Here is a 21,767-nt window from a genome sequence, read left to right as displayed (position 1 = left end):
CTCTCCCAAAGCAGATTGCAATTGTGAAGTGTAGTGCGCATAAGAAAGTTGTGGATGATGTTGGTCGAGGGAATGCATTTGCAGATGAAGTTGCGAAGGAAACGGCGAAAGACATGATGAGCCGTATGTATGTTGCAGGCCCAGCTAATTGGGTTATGGCTGGTGGAATGTGTGAAGACACAATAGAAAGTGTGAAAACGATTCAGGCTGAAGCGACTGAGAAAGAAGTGAGTGTTTGGAGAGAAACTACGGGTATGTTGGATTCGACAGGTTGTTGGGTTGAGTTGTCAGAACACCAGCGATGGTTGTTGCCTGATGCGTATGTGCTCCCAGTGGTTGCAATGGCTCATGGAATGGCTCACATAAGTTCGAAGGGAATATGCAAGTTGTTGGCTCCAGTTTGGCAGAATGCTGGAATTCTGAAATGTGCAGAGAACGTGGTGAAACATTGTATGATTTGTCTGAAGTATAATCCTGGTAAGGGAACTCCAAATCCAGCTGGTCATTTTGCTCCTCCAACGTATCCGTTTGAAGTGATACAGTTAGACTACATTCACATGGAGAGATGCAATAATTTGAAGTATGTCCTTGTGGTTGTTTGTGCCTTTTCCAGGTGGATAGAGGCCTACCCCCTAAAAGATAATACTGCCTTGTCTACAGCCAAGGTTTTGCTGAGAGAGTACTTCCCTAGGTATGGTTTGCCGAGAATTGTATGGTAGGACAATGGGAGCGAATTTGTGGGTCAAATCATGAAGAAAGTGTGTGCTGGATTGGGAATAAATCAAAGGTTCCATGCAGCGAATCACCCCCAGTCTGCTGGACTTGTTGAATGTTACAATGGTACCTTGAAGCTGAAATTAACTAAGGTACAAGCGAGCACTGGTCTTAAATGGCCGGATGCCTTGCCGTTGGCCCTTTTGTCAACAAGGACGACTGTGCATTCTCGAGTGGGACTTAGTCCGTATGAAATCGTGTTAGGTCGTCCTGCGAATGTTTGGGGTGTGCCTCGTCCTAAAGAATACAGCAGTATTGAGTACCCTATGTTGGTGGATTACTTACATGACTTGACTGCTAAAGTACGTGTTCTCCACCAACAGGTCTATGACAGTTTGCCGACAGCTACTACAGATCCAGGACATTCAATCCAACCTGGTCAATACATCCTCGTCAAGAACTTTCAGCGTACCAAGAACTTGGAACCTAGATGGACTGGTCCTTACTTAGTCCTTTTGGTTACTAGAACCGCTGTTAGAGTAGCTGGCAAAAAGAACTGGGTGCATGCCACCCATTGTAAAAAAGTTCCATTGCCCTTACCATATGACAAGTGGGTGAGGGGAGGTATAGCCGATTCTGAATGTGAAAAAACTCTTAGATTTGTTCCATTTAGTGATGCTCATTTGACATGGACTCGGTCAGAGCGCGAGGATGATGATGTTCTGCAAGCTGCTCTGCCTCCTCATCTGAAGATTGATACCACCAATCCGGAACTCCTCTTTAAGGACCCAACTGTACCTGATAAAGAACGCTACAATCTAAGACCGCGAAAGACTGTACATATGGACAAATAAACGTGAAACTGGAATTTTTTTTTTTAAAAAGTGAATTTACACTTTGGCAGATCAAGAAACTTTTTTTTCTTTTTCCTTTTTCGAGTCACCATCCGGACTCAGCTGCAGGGTCACGGTAGGAAGTTCTTAAGGGGTGAGCCACGTATTGACACAAGGTCTGTGGTTCAGGGTCGTTAGTGCGATCTTGGCGCACACTTAAGTGAAGAGGGAAAATTTCCGTGAGCAGCACGTTAGAGGATGGAGTTTCTTGAGTCTGAAAAATGTGTTAGGAAAGTGGATTCTAAAAACCGAATATGTATATTGGTTCGTAGCAAATGTTTTTTAATAATGTGTTTCCTTATGCTTGTGAATATTACGTTAGCTTGTGTGGGTTGGATTTTCTATGTCACACAATTGCCACTTACATCTACCTCCCAACCTACTCTTTCTTTTTCTACTGTTTCTCCACATGAGTTTCATACGTTACCTGAACATGAACAGACACGAAGATCAGAATTTGTGAATAATTCGTTTATACAGATGTTGCATCAGCATCAGCTAGTCATAAATACCACGAATTATTGGGTGTGTGGTCTTATGCCACACACTACAGACAAGGGAATGCCATATTTGGTTTTGCCTTTTTCACCTAGTGGGTCAGTTTGGGCACTCCAATCGATGTTTATCAATGCGAACGAAGCCTCTCCAGTGCGTTCTGTTAACGATAAGGTGAGCAAGAATGCTTTGATACGGGGAATAGTCGATATGATTAGAGATATTGACGCGTATAATGCTATCCCTAAAGATGAGGTACGAGCATATGTCGGTTGGAATAAGACGACATATAGTGTTAGCTTGACGGAGAAAGAAAGGCAGCGAAGGTCTCCTCCTATTTGGATTCTACCCCACCGAGGTCATCTTTGTTTGCAAGGTAATGGTCAGAATCCGAGAGCTCAGCTTGGTAAGAGTGTGTGTGCTCACACATACGTTTATACGTCCCAGAAATCTCCTCCGTTCATGCCAGCTAAAGGCACGTATTTTGTCTGTTATGATAGAGCATACACATGGTTGCCATCTGATTTTTCCGGCACATGTTACGTGGCATTTTTGCTTCCCCCTACATACACTGTTGTTTCCGATTACCATAAGACAAGATATGGTAGAGGTGTAATCGATGCGAAAGATACTGTCGCACAAGAAGCTGGAGACTTCTTTAAGTGTTTCCTACCCTTCCGGGGTCCTATGGCTAATAGTAGGAATATTCGTCAGCTTACGAGAGTGGTTGAGACCACTATAAATGAGACTGCAGGTGCCCTTAGCAATATTACAGCTGAGCTTCAAGCGGATCGCCTTTTGACATTACAGAACCATTTTGTTTTAGATATTATACTTGCAGATAGAGGTGGGGTATGTAAATTGATTAGATCTAGTTGCTGCGTTTTCATACCAGATAATGCCCCGACAGTGTACCAAACCATCTCTAGACTACATAAGATCTCTGAGTCTATTCATGTGGACAAAGGAGACTGGTCGTTGATGGGATGGTTATGGGAATTATTGTCCAAATGGGGATGGAAGATTCTGATGTTCCTTGGTATGGCGTTAGCTATCCTTTTCTCGTGTTGTTTATGCATCCAGTGTGGTCCCGCCATTTGTAGTCTTTGTGCTACGATCTGTGTGAGAAGACCAGTCCAGAGAGAAGTGAAGGATAATAAGATGATGTTACAGCAACACCTTGATGACCTGATGAGAATAGATATAGACCTAGATTCAGATTGACATGAGTTTAGGCTATTGCCTACGTAATGGCAAAAGGAGGGTTTGAGGTTGTGATTTTGCGTGCTTTTAAAGTGCACAACTTTCTTTTCTAAACATGGGTTTTTGCCATGCGTCGTGACTGCCATCTGGTGTTGCCTTTTACGTAGGCCTCAGAAGTTAGTCTGCGAGCAAAGCAGTCTGACCTTTTGTGGGTCATGTGTACATTAACTAAGCGCTGGAGTTAATTTCAGAAGCTGGCCTGGAATTGACCCTGCCAAGCCAATTTCCCTGCAAGATCGTTATCCACTTTCCCAATCACCATTCAAAACATTTGTTAACTTTTAAGTTTCTTTATGTTTCTGTTATCTTGTACATTATCTGAAACTACTTTTCTTTACTGTTTCTTCATTTCATGGGTTACGCTTTCAATTAAGGGTTTGTTCGGGCCATCCAGATTATTATTTAGATATGCTTAAATATTAACTTCTTGGTTGGGACACTGTAAAATGAGCTTTACTATATGATGCTGTGTGATGTCATGTATTTTCTATTGGTTGAATTTTGGTGCAGGGGCGTGCATTTTAAATGTACCTTTTTGTGTATAAATAGGGATGTCTCGCCTTAGTAAAATTGAGCAGTTTCTTGAGTTGTACACCGTGCTGTATTACTGGGATTTCTGCTACTAGCTGCAGCTAATAAATTTGATCTCTGACGCCACCTAGAAGTATTCCGTGTCTCTGTATACCAAGGCAAGGGAACCCAGAGGACTTTGGGCGTGTCCCTGGCGCCGCTGGGTACTTGAAATCCCAGTTCTTCACCTGAGTGATTACCAATGGCTGAGATTAATTCAAGCAACTCACCAATCACTTTCTTGTTTACTGCAGTGACACACCCCAAGTGCAGCTGGTATGCCCAGATGTGGTACCCGTGCTCACTGTGCCACTGGAACCAAGCTCCACCCAACTAGAGTGAAATGGGTTGGGTCCATAGTGCTCCATTTGAGGCTGGACTGTTCAGATTGGAGCAGGATCAAGACTGATTTGCATTTGGCAGGGTCTACTCTGAAGTTGCATTGTAGACAAAAAAAAGCCAATGCAGTGGGATGCGGCCCGAGTAATTATTAGTGACTATTATTAATTCAACATCACACCCATCATTTATTTGTTTACTTCAATGCAATGCCCTTAGTCGGACGAGTATGACCAGTCTGGGTCCTATGCTCACTTTTCCACTGGAACAAAGCTGCACCTGACAGAATAGCCACAACTGGAGAGGAACCGGTCTTGAGTTGCATGTGTTCTGATTAAAAAAGGACCTGGTTTGGGAATTCGGTCTGGACTGTTTCTATTAGAGCAGGATCAAGGCTGATTTGCATATGGTTGGGTCTAATCTGAGATGGCAGTGTGGACATTTAAACAACAGACTGGGATGCAGCCCAAAGTAATTACCATTGGCTGAGATTATTTCATGCATTCCATTCATCATTCTTTGTATTGTACATTTTAGGTAAGCAAGTAAAAATTCAAGAATGACACACTGTTTTTGTAAGATAAGTTTTATTTATTATTTGTAGTCACTTTAGTAACATAAACAGTTGTGTAAGTCTTATATTTTTATGCATTTTATATTTATTTGCAGTTTAATAATTGTCATGTACTTATTTATCACCATGAACATTTTTAAACATATATTTCTTTTGTATTTATTCATACATGTACACTGTACAAACACTGTTGTAACAAATATGTTGAACTTTTAGAGTTTTGTAAAATATATATAATTTTTTACATTTCTTCCCAAATATAATAATTGTTTTCTTTGTACAAACAATATATTGTATACATTGTATATTCAGTGTCATTTTATATATATTAAAAAGTACTATGTTAGGTTTAGGTTCTTATTTATTACTCTTTTTATTTAATGCTTAGATTTTTGGTACACTTATATATTTTATTTTAATTGTGGACATTTTTCCCCAAAATGTTTATATAATTAAATAAAATATAAAGGAAATAATATGTTTTTTATTTTACATTGTTCTCCATGCGGTTTGTGTCTTTTTATGTTTATCTATGATTCGCATTGACTTTCATCTCTTCAGGTACACAACTATAAGTAATGCTTATAAATACATTTTAAAAATTTTTTTTTAAATTCTTTTTATTAGCAACAGTGAAAACAGGTGGCAGTCATCACATTCAAGTCAGCAGTCGGCTACATATAAGCGCAGGGAGATTCAAGACATATACAGATATTACAGTGTGGAGGCATGTAAAAGTACATCCATTAAAGTTCACAGTACCAGCGGTTCGTCAAGCAAGGTGGATTGGGGAGGTTCACAAATGTTCCCTCTATATTCGTTCCAGGTGTTCCATATTTGTAGCCACTTCCGAGGGCACCCCCGTGCCTCGTACACCTTCTTCTCTTGGAGCATGCACCAGTCCATATCGGTTTTCCATTGGCCGACCTTAGGAGGTTGAACAGCTCCCTACAACCTAGCAATGTTCCTTTTAACAATCGTAAATCCTAGAGTGGCCCATAACTTCCCACAGTGTGATAGGTCAGTAGGTTCCCAGATGTTTAGCAGGCACCTTTTAGCTTCAAGCCTGATCTCCACCTCCCACACCCTCTGCATACAGTGGGTCACTCGGGTCCAGTAGTGCTGCAACCGCGGGCAGTCCCAAAGTATGTGGAAGAAGGTCCCCACCTCTCCACAACCCCGTCTGCAAAGTCCATCTGCACTTCGGCCCATTCGCTGCAGTCTAGTACCTGAAAGATAGACCCGGTGTAGGATTTTTAAGTGAATGAGCTGGAGTCTGGCCGAAATGGCCACCTCCTTAGGGGAGGCCAGTGCAATTCTCCATTCCTCCTCCTCAATTTTTAGGCCATCGGCTTCCCATTTCCCTTTTAGGGGGAGCATAGGTCAGGGGAATGATTGATGATCTTTTTGTACGTGAGTGATATGGCTTGTTCGGGGAGATAACCATCAAGGAGTCTGTCCTCCAGCGGGGAGGAGGCAGGGGGCTGTGTTCCCGCGGGAATGTTGGCCTGTAGGGAGTGTCTGACCTGCGTGTATCGAAAGTATTCCGAGGGGGCTAGTTCGTGGGTGTGCTGGAGTGAAGCAAATGGTGTCATCCCCTTCGGGCCCCACAGGTCTCGGACATGAGATATACCTATGGGGTCCCAGTAACGGAACCCCTTGGTGCGGCCTAGCCTGCCGAGTCGCTCCGAAGCCCACAGGGGGGTGGCCATCGTGAGGGTGTCAGCCCAGCCCAGTTTGCGCTGCACCAGGTGCCACAGCTGCACCGAGTGCTGCGTGGGCCCCGTTAGCGGGTATCGTTCCGGTTTGGAGTAGAGCGCCACTTCAAAGTTTCTGCCCTGTATCTGCCAGCGGTCCATTCCGTATGCCGGGTCATTCCCATTACTGTAAGTGCACTGGTTGATGGCCGAAAGGTGCGCGGCCCAGTAGTATTTGCGGATATCAGGGAGTGCTATACCGCCATCAAACCATCCCAGGGTCAATTTCTGTATGGAGATGCGGGGCATTCCAGACCAAAGCAGTTCCCTCTGTGTGGCCTCAATAGAAGCGAAGTAGGCGTGCGGGACCTGGTCCGGGAGATTTTGTAGGGCGTATAGGAACCTAGGCAGCGCCATCATTTTGAAGAGCGCTGCCCGTCCGAGGAGGGACAGCGGGAGTCGCCCCCAGGAGGCAGTGTCTCTCTTGAATCGCTGGAGAGGCGGGAGGAGGTTACTCTTGTAGCGTACAACCGGGTCTTTGGATATGAACACTCCCAGATACCGGAACCCCTCGGTGGCTACCGTGATAGGACAGTTTCGTGGAAGCACGGGACCCTATCCCTGTAATACGTAGAGGACAGATTTGCCCCAGTTGATGCGGTAGCCCGAGTTTTTCCCGAAGTTGTTAATAATATCCATGACCACTATAAGGGACTTGCGGGGTTTGGTGAGATAAAGCAGGACATCATCCGCATAGAGCGAAATCCTGTCCTCCCATCCATCAGCCCAGCGGATCCCTTTCAGGGATAGGTCTTGCCTGATCCACGCGGCCAGGGGCTCCAGTGAGAGGGCAAAGAGGAGGGGCAAGAGGGGGCAGCCCTGACGTGTTCCTCGTCCAAGTTCAAAGATTGCGGAAATTTTGTTGTTGACAGAGACTTGGGCAAGGGGTGCCGCGTATAAGAGGTGCGCCCACCCTATAAAGCTCGGACCGAATCCCAATTTGCGGAGGACCGCCATCATATATGACCACTCGAGCGTGTCAAATTCCATCGTAGCGTCAAGGGATAGGACCACCGCATCCTCCTGGAGAGTGTGGCAACGACCCAAAACTCCATGCAACCTCCGGAGATAGAGTGCTGTGTTCCGGTGTGGCATAAAGCCAGACTGGTCCGGGTGGACCAGAGCAGGAAGGACAGGTTTTAGTCTGTTGGCTAGGACTTTGGCCAGAATTTTGGGCTCTGCGTTTAGAAGGGATATAGGCCTGTAGGAGGCACAGGAGTCCCTAGGTTTCCCTTCTTTGTGGATGGTAACTATTGTGGCTATACGCTGGTCGCGCGGCAGAATACCCCGTTCCTTGCTTTCCTCAAACATGCTTTTAAGATATGGACCAAGGCCAGAGGGTGCTAGCTTATAAAGTTCTATTGGTAAGCCGTTGGGCCCTAGTGCTTTCCCAGACGGGAGGTCTCTGATTGCTCGGACCAGTTCCTCTACGGTGAGTGGTGCCTCCAGGTCTTCCCTCTCCAAATCTGAGAGAGAGGGCATTTGAATGTCAGTCAGCAAGGAGACTGAGTCGTCCTCTGGCCTATCAGAGCCTGTACTGTATACCTTCTGATAATGTGACGCGAATTCCCGAACAATATCACGGGGTTCAGTGATCGCGGCACCAGACTCTGTTTGGAGCTCGGCAACTATTTTCTGTGCCTGCTGTTTTTTGTCGAGCCAGGCTATGAGCTTGCCCGCCTTATCCCCTTGGTCGTACAGTCTACCCTCTTTGTCCCTGGCAAGTGTTTTAGCAGCATCGGTGACAAGGGCTCTGTATTCTGTTGCCTTGAGTTCCATCAGGTGGAGTGCCGCAGGCTCACCCTCTGCGTTAGCCTCTGCTTCCCGCCTTAGAAGATCTCTCTCCATGTTCACGATTTGTTCTGCATGTTCCTTTCGGCAACCGGAGATCGCCGATAGGGCCTCTCCTCTGAGCACCGTTTTAAAGGCTTCCCAAAGCACCGTGGACGAGGCCACCGTACCATCATTTTCAGCGAAGTAGCGGTCTATGGAAAGGAGGAGTGTTCGTCTAATTGGTTTACAGCGCAAATACCACGCATTAATCGGCGCAGTGCAGCCCTCTTGTTTGTCGCCAATTGTGAGGTGGGCAAACAGCGGCGATTGGTCTGAGATTCCTCTCATCAAATGTGTAACCTCCTGAAGTGTCGTGTCGTGATATTGTGGCGCTAGTATGTAATCGAGGCGGGAGAATGAACGATGTGGGCCCGAGAAGAAGGTGTACTGTGTGTCTCGTGGGTGACGGGTACGCCACAGGTCTAGAAGACCGAAGGTATCCAAAAAGTCAGGAAGCCATCTATGCCCGTGTGGGATGTCTCTAGGTGGAAACCTATCTAGGGTCCCGGACACTACAGCGTTGAAGTCGCCCCCTATTAGAAGGCGCCCCTCGGGAAGCGAGAGGATCAGCGTACCCAAATCCTGGTATGATTGCGTTTGGAGACCAGGTGGTATGTAGACCGTGACTAGGTTAATCTTGTAGCCTTCCCAGGAACCTGACACCACTGCAAAGCGGCCTAGGGGGTCGGAGTCTGAGTGCTCAATTACTAAGGGAAATTGGCGCTGGAGCAATATGCCTACCCCTCGTGATCCTGAGGTGAAGCCAGAATGTGCCGCCATATAGTAACCCCACCGGTTCAGGGCATGGCATGTATTGCCTAACAAGTGTGTCTCCTGCAGGAGTACTACTTCAGGGAGATGTCTTTTAACAGCCTGCAGAATAATGGTACGTTTGAGCTTGTCCCCCAGCCCGTTGACGTTCCAGCTCAGTACTTTGAGACTCTTATCCCACTTCATAAGGATGCGTTTTTACTGATGGATTCTCCCTTCAGACCTCCTGCCAGTGTGCAGAACAGTATGCCTGACCTGATGCCCTGCCTAAAGTAGCACAGCTTTCGACAAAACAGTAGCATATTTGATGTGACCTTGCCAAACTTTCATAACTGACCCTTACCACCCCCCACCCCCTTCCGCCCACTTCCCCAACACCCTGTGCCCCACCCCCCCTCCCTGCTGCCCTGCTCTGCGGGTTTAGAATGACCCACATCCCCAATTAGCAGAGTGCCTATCGCCCCACTTACACACCCCTGAACGGGAAGAAACTACAGAACTAAACAACCCGTCTTCCCCTTCTGATGGACCTTTCTCAAGGAGCGTGCGTTGGCCCCAGCCCCACCCGCCGCCCGCGTCCCTCCCCCCCAACTTCAATCTGAAAATTGTCCACGAGTCCTGCACTTGGAGTGCCCAGTGTCTACACTTAGTTATGATGCCAAATAGATCTTTACCCCCCCTTAGTTCGGAGCAACAAATCTATATGCAAAGTGACACTTATCAGTAGTTTGGATCTCTCGATTGCCGCATCAGACGTCTCGCCTCCGTGTCTCTCATTTTGGACTTGCAGAGCGGGATCTCCAGGAGCGTTGGCTTTGACAATCTTGCTCAGACCTCCCAGTCGCAGAACCCGAAGCTGCAACCCGGGTGTCTCTCCAGTTCTGGCCCTCTCCTCCCTCGCCGGCGGCGGGCGCCTCCTTATCAATCCAGTCCTGCACCTCTGACAGCGAAGTAAGGAAGAAGGATTTTTCCCCCAAGAGGACCTTGAGTTTGGCAGGGAAAAACATCATGTATTTGATGCCTCTTTCTCTAAGCGCCCCCTTCACACCCGCGAAGGATCTCCTCTCACGCTGGACCTGGAGGGTGAAGTCAGGAAAGAATCGAATTGTGGCATTTTCATAAAGTATGTCCCCAGCTTTCCTGGCCGCCTGCAAGACGGCGTCCCTGTCTCTGTAGTTGAGGATTTTAGCGATGATCGTCCTCGGCGGCGCTCCCGGTTTTGGTTTTGGGATGGGTGCACGGTGTGCTCGCTCAACAGTAAATATTTTGGACAGGGGTTTTGGCTTGAGGTGGTTGAGGATTAAGTCTTCAACAAAGAGCTCTACACTGGGCCCCTCGAGGTCCTCCGGCACACCAACAAGGCGGACATTACTCCTTCGGGCCCTCCCTTCCTGGTCGTCCAGCCGCAGCGTCATTTGGCGGTGTTGATGGACCAGATCATTGACGCGCCTTTCAAGTTGTTTCGTCGACGTCTGGAGCTCCGCAATGCCAGCCTCGTTAGCCTTAGTCTTTTCCGACGTTTTGTTAAGATCAGTTCGGAGAAGGTTAACTTCTTTGGCCATTTTGTCAATTTTGGTTTCCAGGGTCGTGCCCAGCGATTGAATGGCAGTCATAATGCTGGCCAGCGACGGTTCTTTCGGACTCTGTGGGTCGCCTGCCGGCGCCTCCGTCCACGGCGTGCCCCTCTGCACCGTGTATTTGTCGAGGTTATTTGATTGGGTGGACGCGCCCTGCTTAGGCCTCATGGTTGTGCCTCAGTCGGAGACAAGGACCGTGGGCGCGGTCGGCGCTGTGGTACGAGAGAAGCCCACAAACAACAGGCGAGGGGAGGTCCACTTTCCGGGACGGTAGATCCCGGGAGGCCCACGCAGCAACGGATCAGTACAGTCACTTTGGTGCGTTGGTAGGCGAAATCACCCCAGCCGTCTCTCACCACTTCTACAACTCGGATGTAAGGCAGTAGACCCCACCGCGTGGAGGGCAGGATCTCTACAGGACGGTAGACCTGTGAGCCGCTAAAGTCTGTGGCCCGATGCGTGTTCAGCAAGGTGGTCACGGCCGAGGGTTATGCGCCTGGAGAGTGCCTAACACTGATGCGGGTCGTAGGCAGGGGGCAGCTGTTTCTGAGTCGTCGCGTTGAGGTTCAGGAATAGGGACTACCCCCCGACTTCAAAGGCCCATCCACCTTCCAGGTCCAGGTTCGACGAGGCTACAGCCTCTCAGCGTGGGCGCGATCATGTGGCATGGGATGCGACCAGTTCTGTCGTCTTCGCTGCAGCTCTGCACCCCACCTAGGCCTCACCCTCTCTTCGGGCCAGTGCGCCGCACCCTCGGCAGCTCTGGCAGCGTCCACAGCACTGAAGGATCGCAGTGTCTCACAGAAGCCTCTCCCCCTCCTCGGGCACGTGCCAGAACTAGGCCCCAAGCCGGGGCCTCACGCAGCGCGGCACGCCGGCCGCGAGGCACCTCCTTCGCGGGCCCACTCACTCCCTTCGGGCCGGCGCGCCACACCCTCAGCCACTCCGGCGGCGCGGCGGGGTCCACAGCACTCAGGCGATCTCGGCCCTCACGGGGCTCGGCACAGCTCGAGCAGAACGCGTCTCCCAGGGGCCTCCTCTGCCCCGGCCGGAAACTAGGCCCCAAGCCAGGGGCTCACGTAGCGTGGCCCGCCGTCCGCGAGGCACTCTCTCCACGGGTCCCCCGCCGACAGTCGTCTCTCGGCAACGGAGAGGCACAGAGGGGCAAAAGTTGGAGCGCTGGGTGCGGCACGAGCAGGGGGACACAGTGCCACTGGATGTGTGCAGGAATCGGCAGATAATGGACGGATTTCAGGCCGTTGGAGGCTCGGGCAGACGGAGCTCTCTGCATAGGCGGCCATTTCAGTCGGCGCCAAGCCACGCCCCCCTAGAAATACATTTTTAAAGGGCAGGAAATGCTATATTATTATTTTTTAATGTATACTGTTTAGAGATAACAATATTTTTTAGCCCTGAATGTTTTATACTATATTTTGTGTTGTGGTTTTTATAGTTGATATATGTAGTATTTAATACAGATCTATTTATTTATTTTTTATTCATGTATTATGTACAATTCAATCTTATTAGTTTGATATGTATGCTTATGCTTTACTTAAGATGTAATAGTGAAAAATACTGAAATGATATTAATGAAATAATGTAGTTTTTATAGGTTTGTAAAGGGTTGGTTGTTTTGGATTATAATGTTAATTCTAATGTTCTTGCTATGAAGTTCAGGTATGGTACACCTTGATTGTTAGAGGTAGTTGCGTCAGTGGTGGCTGGTGACATTTGAAAGTGGTGAGGCGTAAAAGTACAAAGTGTCCTGTGGGGAGCGAGCATAGCGAGCAAACTCAACCGTCATAAGGGGAATTCGAGGAGGACCTCCCTGGAAAAGTTTGAAAAAACAGTGGGCAAATGGTAAATTTTCAAGCAAATTTGATAGAGAAAGAAAGTTAATAAAGCAATTGTGAACATGTAGATATTACATCAATAAAGACTTTTCATATGATAACGACGTAGGTAGCTTTAGGTACATGCAGTGTGCAGTCAAAGTTGTCAGAAACTACCAAGAGTTGCATTGGGATCTGGTTTGCATCAACACCCAGACATATAAAAATGACATACAACATGTCACATAAACTGCCTTTATCACTAAATACTCCCCATAATGAGCCTTTTTAATGCCACATAATATAGTCAACCATGCCACAGAATTTATTCTTGTAGTTCCAGTACCTTAATTACAAAGATGGCGAGTAGTTCTTGGGTCACAGAAAGTTGACTTTGATATAACATTCTACAGATATAGGAAATACAAGCTGACAATGTAAGTGCAGGAAGGGGGTTAGTGAGTTATTGCCTGGTTTATTTGTTTGTCCAGACAGTTTGGATGCAGCTCTTTGACACTTCATAGCTCACTGTACTTGATTGTGATTGTAACTTATGAACTGCACAGTAACAAAAGGACCTCTGTGACAACAGCAGTACTCACTAATCTTTAGTCTCACCATCAGTTGCATTAATCACCAGAGTTATCTTGCCACTTTTATTGTTTCCTGAAAACTGTTGGATACAAGGAGCTCTGCAGTGCTTTTAAAACAGCTGCACTGCTACAAAACCCTTCCAGCCTCCTGGAAACGCCTGATGCACACTACAGCCAGCCCACCCTTGATGCAGGTGCTACAGCGCAACTCCAAAAATCATTTCTAATCATTACTCACCATTTCCCTGAAACCTTTAAACACACAAACATTCGTCAGTGGGGCCCATAACACTGCACATTTACTCTATTCACTTACACTTGGCTTCAAGGCTTTTGGTGAATCGCAATGGAGAAATGCTGTAACATTTGGTGGAGTGTCTAAAACCTATTTAATCAGTTATTATTTACACCTACAGTTTATTACACTTTACCATGGTTTTATTCAATCATTTAATTATTCAGACGCACCACCATAGTGGCAATGGATCTGCGAGAAAGAAAATTAGGCATAGGAAAATCACAAGATCAGCTTTTAAAATTCATTTTTCCCAATTTTATTAAAAGCAAAACTTTATTATGTCTGACATTTGTGCATTAAGTAATTCTTTATTCAGTAATAATCTCAATCTTTATTTTAAAAAAAATGATCATTTTATTTAGAGCTCAGGAAAATCGCTTATTTAGAAATCAGTAAAAGTTTAGCAAAGAACAGATAGTTCCAAATTCATTCTCTCCTAACATCCCTAACTAACACCCTCATCTTATCCTTCAGTCCTGCAAAGCAAACAAATAAAGTTCCATGAATCTTACATCCAGTAGTCAGTCCTCAGTCGGGCAGCACTTCGAGAGGAAATCGAAAAAGCGACCCCTTTTAGACGAAACCAGGGGTTTTTATACACCAACAGCCTGATTCATCAATCTCCCGTTTTGCAAGCCCTAATAGCGATTCATAACGAATCGCTATTAAGGACTTGCAAAACGGGATTCATGTAGGAATTGCATAAAGAAATGCGATTCCTACACATTCCTTATTTGTGATTAGCTAATTGCTAATCGCAAATAAGGAATAACTCCCCATTCATTCCTATGGGCCAAAAGGCCCATAGGAATGAATGGGGAGTATTCCTTATTTGCGATTAGCAATTAGCTAATCGCAAATAATATAGCGATTTAAAGGGTGCCAGGGGTGTCCAAAGGACACCCTGTAGCACCCCTTAAATGCAAATTGAAACAGGTGTTGCGCACACACATGTCCAAAGGACATGTGTGTGTGCAACATGCAACTTAGAAAAATGCTTTTAAAAGCATTTTTCTAAGTTTTCGCTATTTACCACGAGGTTTGACCTCGCGGTAAATAGCGGGCCGAAATTGCGAATTCGCAATTTTTAAATGGATGATGAATTGCATTTAAGGAATCTCAAATAGAGATTCCTTAAATGTAATTCCTCGCAAAATAGCGAAATCGCTATTACCGATTTTTGCATTTGGGATGATGAATCCCAAATGCAAAAATAGCGCTCGCAAAGGGCCAGATTCTCAGAATCTGGCCCTTTGCGAGCCGATTTCAGCTTGATGAATCAGGCTGTAATTTCCTAACTTAATCTATCTAAAAAGTATCTACTGCTACTTATTCGAACTCTGATTGGACAAATTCGGGGTGGATGAGCATCTTCTCACCATTACATCATTTTCTCGACGATTCAGCAGAAAAATAAAGGGTCTTTGTTTTAGGACAGTCCATAGCCTAGCCATTTCCTCCAGTTGCTACATCAGGACCTTTTCCAATGATCACAACAGTCAAGCGTCCATGTTTGGCTCCCATCCTAGGCTCCGGGCCAAGGTAGCCTTGAACTTCCTCGAGCACATGCAGTTCACTCTGACTTGCAGGCTTTTGGCGCGCCTGCGCTGTCCAGCTCTTGCTCACAGTTTACCCGAGCATCCATCTTTTACACAGGCCTCAGAGGCCACTTTTGGAACTGTCATAGAAACAAACACAAATTCATGTTAATTATGGAAAAATAAACCCTTTTGTTTACCTCCCACCATACTAATGTTTCCCCATTAGTTGTTACCTAGCAAATAAGCCACACATATGCGTTTTATACTTACATATTCGACCACTTCTTAGCACAAAACGTGTACAATAAGCACATTTAACTGCATTTGTTTATATCTAAATTGTGCATTAATTCACAACACAATAACAATACATATTAGTTAATTATATTGCAACATGCAAGCAAAATTAGTACTCCCGTGTGTAGAAAAAAATGTATGCATCTTATACTATGGTTGATTAATTTACAAAAACATACCATTAGTAAATGTTAATGTTATGGGACATTAACTTTGAGAGCGGTACACAAAATTTTGCGTTTGCCACCTTACTCCATCACAGGGAGTAATGCCGCGAGCATTATAATTAAAGTTACATGCTCTATCTCTTAGGCTGGCCTGGCTCAAATTATGCAAAACAGAGTAACCCATATCTGACAATGACAGATTTATTGACGATTCTAAATAAAAGGGCCCTCTGCCGGCAAACACCTTCATTCTGCGCTGCCCTGTCCTATTACTTTTAATGGATTCTACATGGCTTGTGCGGGTGATCTGGGGTTTTTAAGGTGTGCCACTGTTTTAGCGCATGGACAGGTTTGCATACGAAGCATTTTTTCCCCACTCTCACACAGTACTGTATTGTACCGTATTACCTGTGCTTGCATTGCAACTAGTAGTGTTACGTGGAAGGGCTAGAGATGCAGTAGTGGGGGGATATGTAGTAGAGGCTAGAGCACAACCCTGCTAAGGCCGGGCAATGGGGAGCAGTAGATCCGATCCAAGAATGATAGATGATGATTGAGGATGAAGAGAGATTGATTCGTCGATGAATCAATCTGATGATTTTGACTCGTATCATGGACCGGACTCTCTACTCCAGTCTCGACTACTGAGAGGAAGGGTGGCCGATTTGCCCAGCAACGACACAATGGCCAATCACTGCATGGCTTAATATTAAGCCATTACACTGATTGCCCACTGCTACGTTGGGCGCTGGGTGGGCCCTCCCATCCCTGCGTGCGGTCTGCAGTGCCAACTCCAACTTGTCCAAGTCATGCCTCCCCAGTTGCAGCAGCCAATCAGGATGCAGACGCTGCTTTCTTAGCAGCGCCAGGATTGGCGTGAGTAGGTAAACTCGCCGCTCATTTTGCTCCTACTGGGATCTGCGATTTAGGCCAACCCCCAGTCACCTTGTGCTTGCTGTAGCAAAGCCACTATGCGCATGCTGGATTCCTGGCCGAGGAAAGGCAACGGGCCAAACCCAACATGCGTATCCCATACGCACATTGCGCGCGCTCATCATTGAAATCAATGCTGCCTCCTGCCTGACAGACACTGAGTCTGAGTCCTTGTCACGTGACGTGACGCCGCGGCCTCATGTGATGCGAGCATGCCGCTTTAAATTAACAATACAATTTCAACTTTGAAAGTTGAAATTGTATTAATAATTTAAAGCGGCGAGCTCGAAATGTACACATATAATTAAGTGGAGCAACGCCTCACCGCCCAGATGCATAAACCACCACTGAGTTGGGCTTTGCAACATGCTGTGCACTTCTTTTTGTTTTCAGACTTAAGGTTTTAGTTGAGTAAGTGACTGACTGTTCCAATCTTAGTTCTTGATAGCTTTGTTCTTTTTTTCAAAAATGTCTAAAATTGGTATACTATAGGGTGGCTGTAGAGTTTAGTTTAGTGGAATACAGAACGTTTTTATGTCCGGAATCTAAGCTATGTGATGTCACCGAGGGGAAACAGGCTTGGTGATGTGAAGGAAACCGGACGGTTAGGAAATGCTAAGAATGCTTAAGAAATAAAGAAGAAGAGACGAAGAAACCCTGGTGTGGCGTTTAAAAAAAAAATATGGCGACAAGTGTTGATCTGGCAGGTGACAGACATTAAGGCATTCCCACCCCTGGATTCATCGATTAGAGAAAATAAAATGAGAAGGGAAGGAAGTCAGGTCCATAAATACCACTGATTGGTGACAGAGTGACTGAATTATTAGGTATGAGCCATTGTATTTATTTGAATTATGGCTTTGTAGGTAACAGTAATAGTAGAATAATGTTGTGTTTATACAGTTATGCATTTGCCAAGTGTAGTGTTTACACTGTAACACATTTTGTCCCTTCCCTCACCCGTACCATCCTTTCCCCCGTCATCAGCTGGGTGTTCTGGAATGTTGACAGACGCCAGCTGATAGCCTTTGAGATGAGACGCTTCTCCCACTCCCTCCCCCCCCCGACCCACAGCTGTGTTGGATATTCGGCTTAAATAAAAGCTTTTACTTCAACTGCTCCAGCGTTTTCCTAACAATTAATTGCGAGGAATGGAGCGTGAGCTGAGGAACGGTGAGCGACAGAATAGGATGAGTTAAGGGCGAGTTTTACAAGGCACAACTGTGCTTGAGCAAGCACAAGCAAGGGAGGCAGCGCGAACAAGACGAGTGAAAAGCAGTGTATCCATGACGAGGATGTAAGCAGCATTTCAGATGATTACCTGCAGCATTTCAGATAATTCCTCTGATTTCATAGGTGCTTTGAAGAAGTTCTGGATGATGACTTCCTGTCATCTAGGTTCCTGGAATTAGAGGAATGAACATTGTTCTTGCAACAACTTCCAGTAACAATAATTAGTGGAATGACCGTTACTTCTACAATAGAAATAGAATTAGAATAAAAAACAGTTGGAGAAGCACTGCACATACGTAGTAAGCAGAGTTAAAGAGACTAGAATACTTAGTGAAATTCCATATGTTATATTATTATTTTAGATTTTTTATTACATTTATTATTTTGTTTTTTGTGTGTTTAATTGTTGTTTTAGATTGTTATTTTAGACTTCCTTGCAGGTTATGGCAGATCAAGCTATGACATCACCTTCAACTTTTTTAGCCACTACTTGTGGTCATCCAGTGCCTTGGACATAGTAGAAAAAACTGTTTTTAACATATATTTTACATAGTGAGGAAGTTAAGTATAGGCCAGAGACAAGACAAGCAATACTAATACACCATTTGGGTGTGAAAGGAAGAAGACTATATGAACATCTTCCTGAGTTGTTCTTGGGAATGGGCAACTGTGTAATGTGGACAAAATGTTGCTACAGATGTTGGACTGACAGTTCACACCATAAACTAATGTGGTTCTTTAGCATCATAAGTTTTTTCCAGAGCACAACGGATGGACAAAGATATTGTGTGACATGTATCTACTTTGAGGGGATTAATGACATCCTATCAGTTTGAGCAATTAACAGATTCCTTAATTAGGACCCAGATAGTAGGGTGCACAAAAAGTAAAAATGTGAAGGAAAAACGTTTGATTAATGAAAATACCCTGGAGTAAACAATACAGATTGCTAAGGGAAGGACCATACAGCACAGTGGAAATGGAAAATGGAGGATGGTGATCACAATCAAAGAAAAATGGTTAGTGAAGTTTCAAAAGAGAACAAAGTGAGGATGAAGTTGCAAGAAAGCACAGTGAATAAGAAAAGCAGTGTTCAGAAGGAAACTTGGGGTACTTTTAATGATAATGTAAAACGCTACGAGAAAAGTGCTAGGGAAATAAAATGTTTCCGTTGAGGGACTCCAGGACATATATCTTCCAGTATTAAGTGTGCTGCCAGGAACGTACTTTGTAGCAATTGTGGAATAAAAGGGCACTTTACCAAGGTGTGTAGAACAAATTTGCAGGGTAGAAAAATACAAGACATACGGAAAGATGCTGATGACATATGTGAAAGTGTTCAAGACATTATTCTTTCTATAGATAGGGGAGAATGTGGTAGAGTAGCAGATGGGGTGAGTGAGAGGAAAGGAGAACAAGTAAACCAGAAGATTAAAATGGTGAGTGTTGACAAGTTAGAAAAACCACACTGTATGATTTCCATTGATGACTAAACATTGAGGGTGCTGGCAGATACTGGAAGCCTATATATTTTGATTTCCAAAAAAACACTGAATGGAATGGAATTCAATGGGAATGTGTCTTTAGAGAAAGCTGATATTACTGTGGTGGAATATGCAGGCATAAAGATTGAAATATTAGGAATGAAATGGATGACTCTCAAAGTTTAATCTGAGGGTACTTTTTATGGACATGTGTATGTGACCAATTTTGGGTCAGATTTGTTAGGATGGTGCCACCCAAAAGATCTGAATATCATCATGAATCCGAATGCCAAGGAACCTGTTATGGCGGTCGAACCTGTGGGGGTTATGTAAGCTATAAGCTCTGCTGAGGGTGTCATAATGTCAAAATATCCAGAGGTGTTTACTGAAAAGTTGGCGTTACTGAAAGGGTTTTCCCACAAAACAATATTGAAGAAGGGGGCCAAACCTGTTGCGCCCAAGATGAGGAATGTACCTCAAAGGGTGAGGGAACCACTATGCAAGGAGCTGGATAAGTTGTTGGAGCAAGAAATAATTGAACCATTTGAGGCATCTGTGTGGTGGGCTCCCGTGGTGGTGGCACCGAAGGAATGGGGGAACATTCGACTGTGTGTGGATATACGAGATATAACTAAGAAGATTTGGGTGGACAGCCAACCACTTAACAACATTTCAGCGATGGTTGCTGTTATGGGGGTGGATCCATTTTTAGACATGTTGTCTAAATTTACATGAAGGGTCTAGACATATATTATCTTTTGTGACATCCTTGGGGGCATTTTGCTATAAGAGAATGCCATTCATGCTGGCCCCAGCATCTGCTGTTTTTCAGAGAGTGATGAAGAACATATGTGGGGTCTTGAACCAAGTCATGTGCTTCCAAGACGGCATACCTATAATGGGAAAGGATGAGAAGCCACTACTGGTGGTCATCCAGTGCCTTGGAAATAGTAGAAAAAACTGTTTTAAACATATATTTTAGCTAGTGATGAAGTTAAGTATAGGCCAGTGACAAGACAAGCAATACTAATACACCATTTGGGTGTGAAAGGAAGAAGACTAAATGAAGATCTCCCTCAGTTGGTCTTGGGAATGGGCAACCGTGTAATGTGGACAAGATGTTGCTACAGATGTTGGACTGACAGTTCACACCATAAACTAATGTGGTTCTTGAGCATCATAAGTTTTTTCCAGTGCACAACGGATGGACAAGGATATTGTGTCATATGTATCTACTTTGAGGGGATTAATGATATCCTGTCAGTTTGAGCAATTAACAGATTCCTTAATTAGGAACCAGATAGTAAGGTGCACAAAAAGTAAAAATGTGAAGGAAAAACTTTTGATTAACGAAAATACCCTGGAGTAAACAATACAGATTGCTAAGGGGAGGACCATACAGCACAGTGGAAAAGGAAAGTGGAGGATGGTGATCACAATCAAAGAAAAATGGTAAGTGAAGTTTCAAAAGAGAACAAAGTGAGGATGAAGTTGCAAGAAAGCACAGTGAACAAGAAAAGCATTGTTCAGAAGGAAACTTGGGGTACTTTTAATGATAATGTAAAACGCTACGAGAAAAGTACAAGGGAAATAAAGTGTTTCCATTGAGGGACTCCAGGACATATATCTTCCAGTATTAAGGGTGCTGCCAGGAACGTAATTTGTAGCAATTGTGGAATAAAAGGGCACTTTGCCATGGTGTGTAGAACAAATTTGTGGGGTAGAAAAATACAAGAGATAGGGCAAGATGTTGACTACATATGTGAAAGTGTTCAAGACATTATTCTTTCTATAGATGGGGGAGAATGTGGTAGAGTAGCAGATGGGGTGAGTGAGAGGAAAGGAGAACAAGTCAACCAGAAGATTAAAATGGAGAGTGTTGACAAGTTAGAACAACAACACTGTATGATTTCAATTGATGACTAAACATTGAGGGTGCTGGCAGATACTGGAAGCCTATATACTTTGATTTCCAAAAAAACACTGAATGGAATGGAATTCAATCGGAATGTGTCTTTAGAAAAATCTGATATTACGGCAGTGGAATATGCAGGCATAAGGATTGAAATATTAGGAATGAAATGATTGACTCTCAAATTTTAATCTGAGCGTTTTTATGGACATGTGTATGTGACCAATTTTAGGTCAGATTTGTTAGGATGGTGCCACCTAAAAGATCTGAATATAACTTTTTTTATTTCTTTTTATTTAAAAAAGTTTTATATAGCGTTGGCTAGACCCGGAGGTATCAGAGCGCTTTACATGAGCATCAGATCATAGTTACAGGTTACATCATTACAAAGGTTACACAGTTCTTAGAGAATGGCAACATAGTTACATGTAAGGTTGAGATAAACAATAAGCACAAATACGTAAGGGGAAAAGCAGGCAAGGTGAGAGATTCCAGGGAGGGGGGTTGGAGCACGGGAAGTAGACAGATAATGAGGGCGGGAAAGGGGAGGGGCGTGTGAGAGACACAGCATGGGAAGAGGAGAGGAAGGGTGATGACACAAACCGGTAGACGAGTCAAGGCAACGTCCAAAGTCCAGTAAGGTGTGATCCCAGGGCAGACAAGGGGCGAGATTCAGGGGAGAGAGGAT

This window comes from Lissotriton helveticus, chromosome 4_1 (genome assembly GCF_964261635.1).
Source record: "Lissotriton helveticus chromosome 4_1, aLisHel1.1, whole genome shotgun sequence".
NCBI lineage: Eukaryota > Metazoa > Chordata > Amphibia > Caudata > Salamandridae > Lissotriton > Lissotriton helveticus.
The sequence above is the reverse complement of the archived record's forward strand: the minus strand, read 5'-3'. Positions refer to the sequence as shown.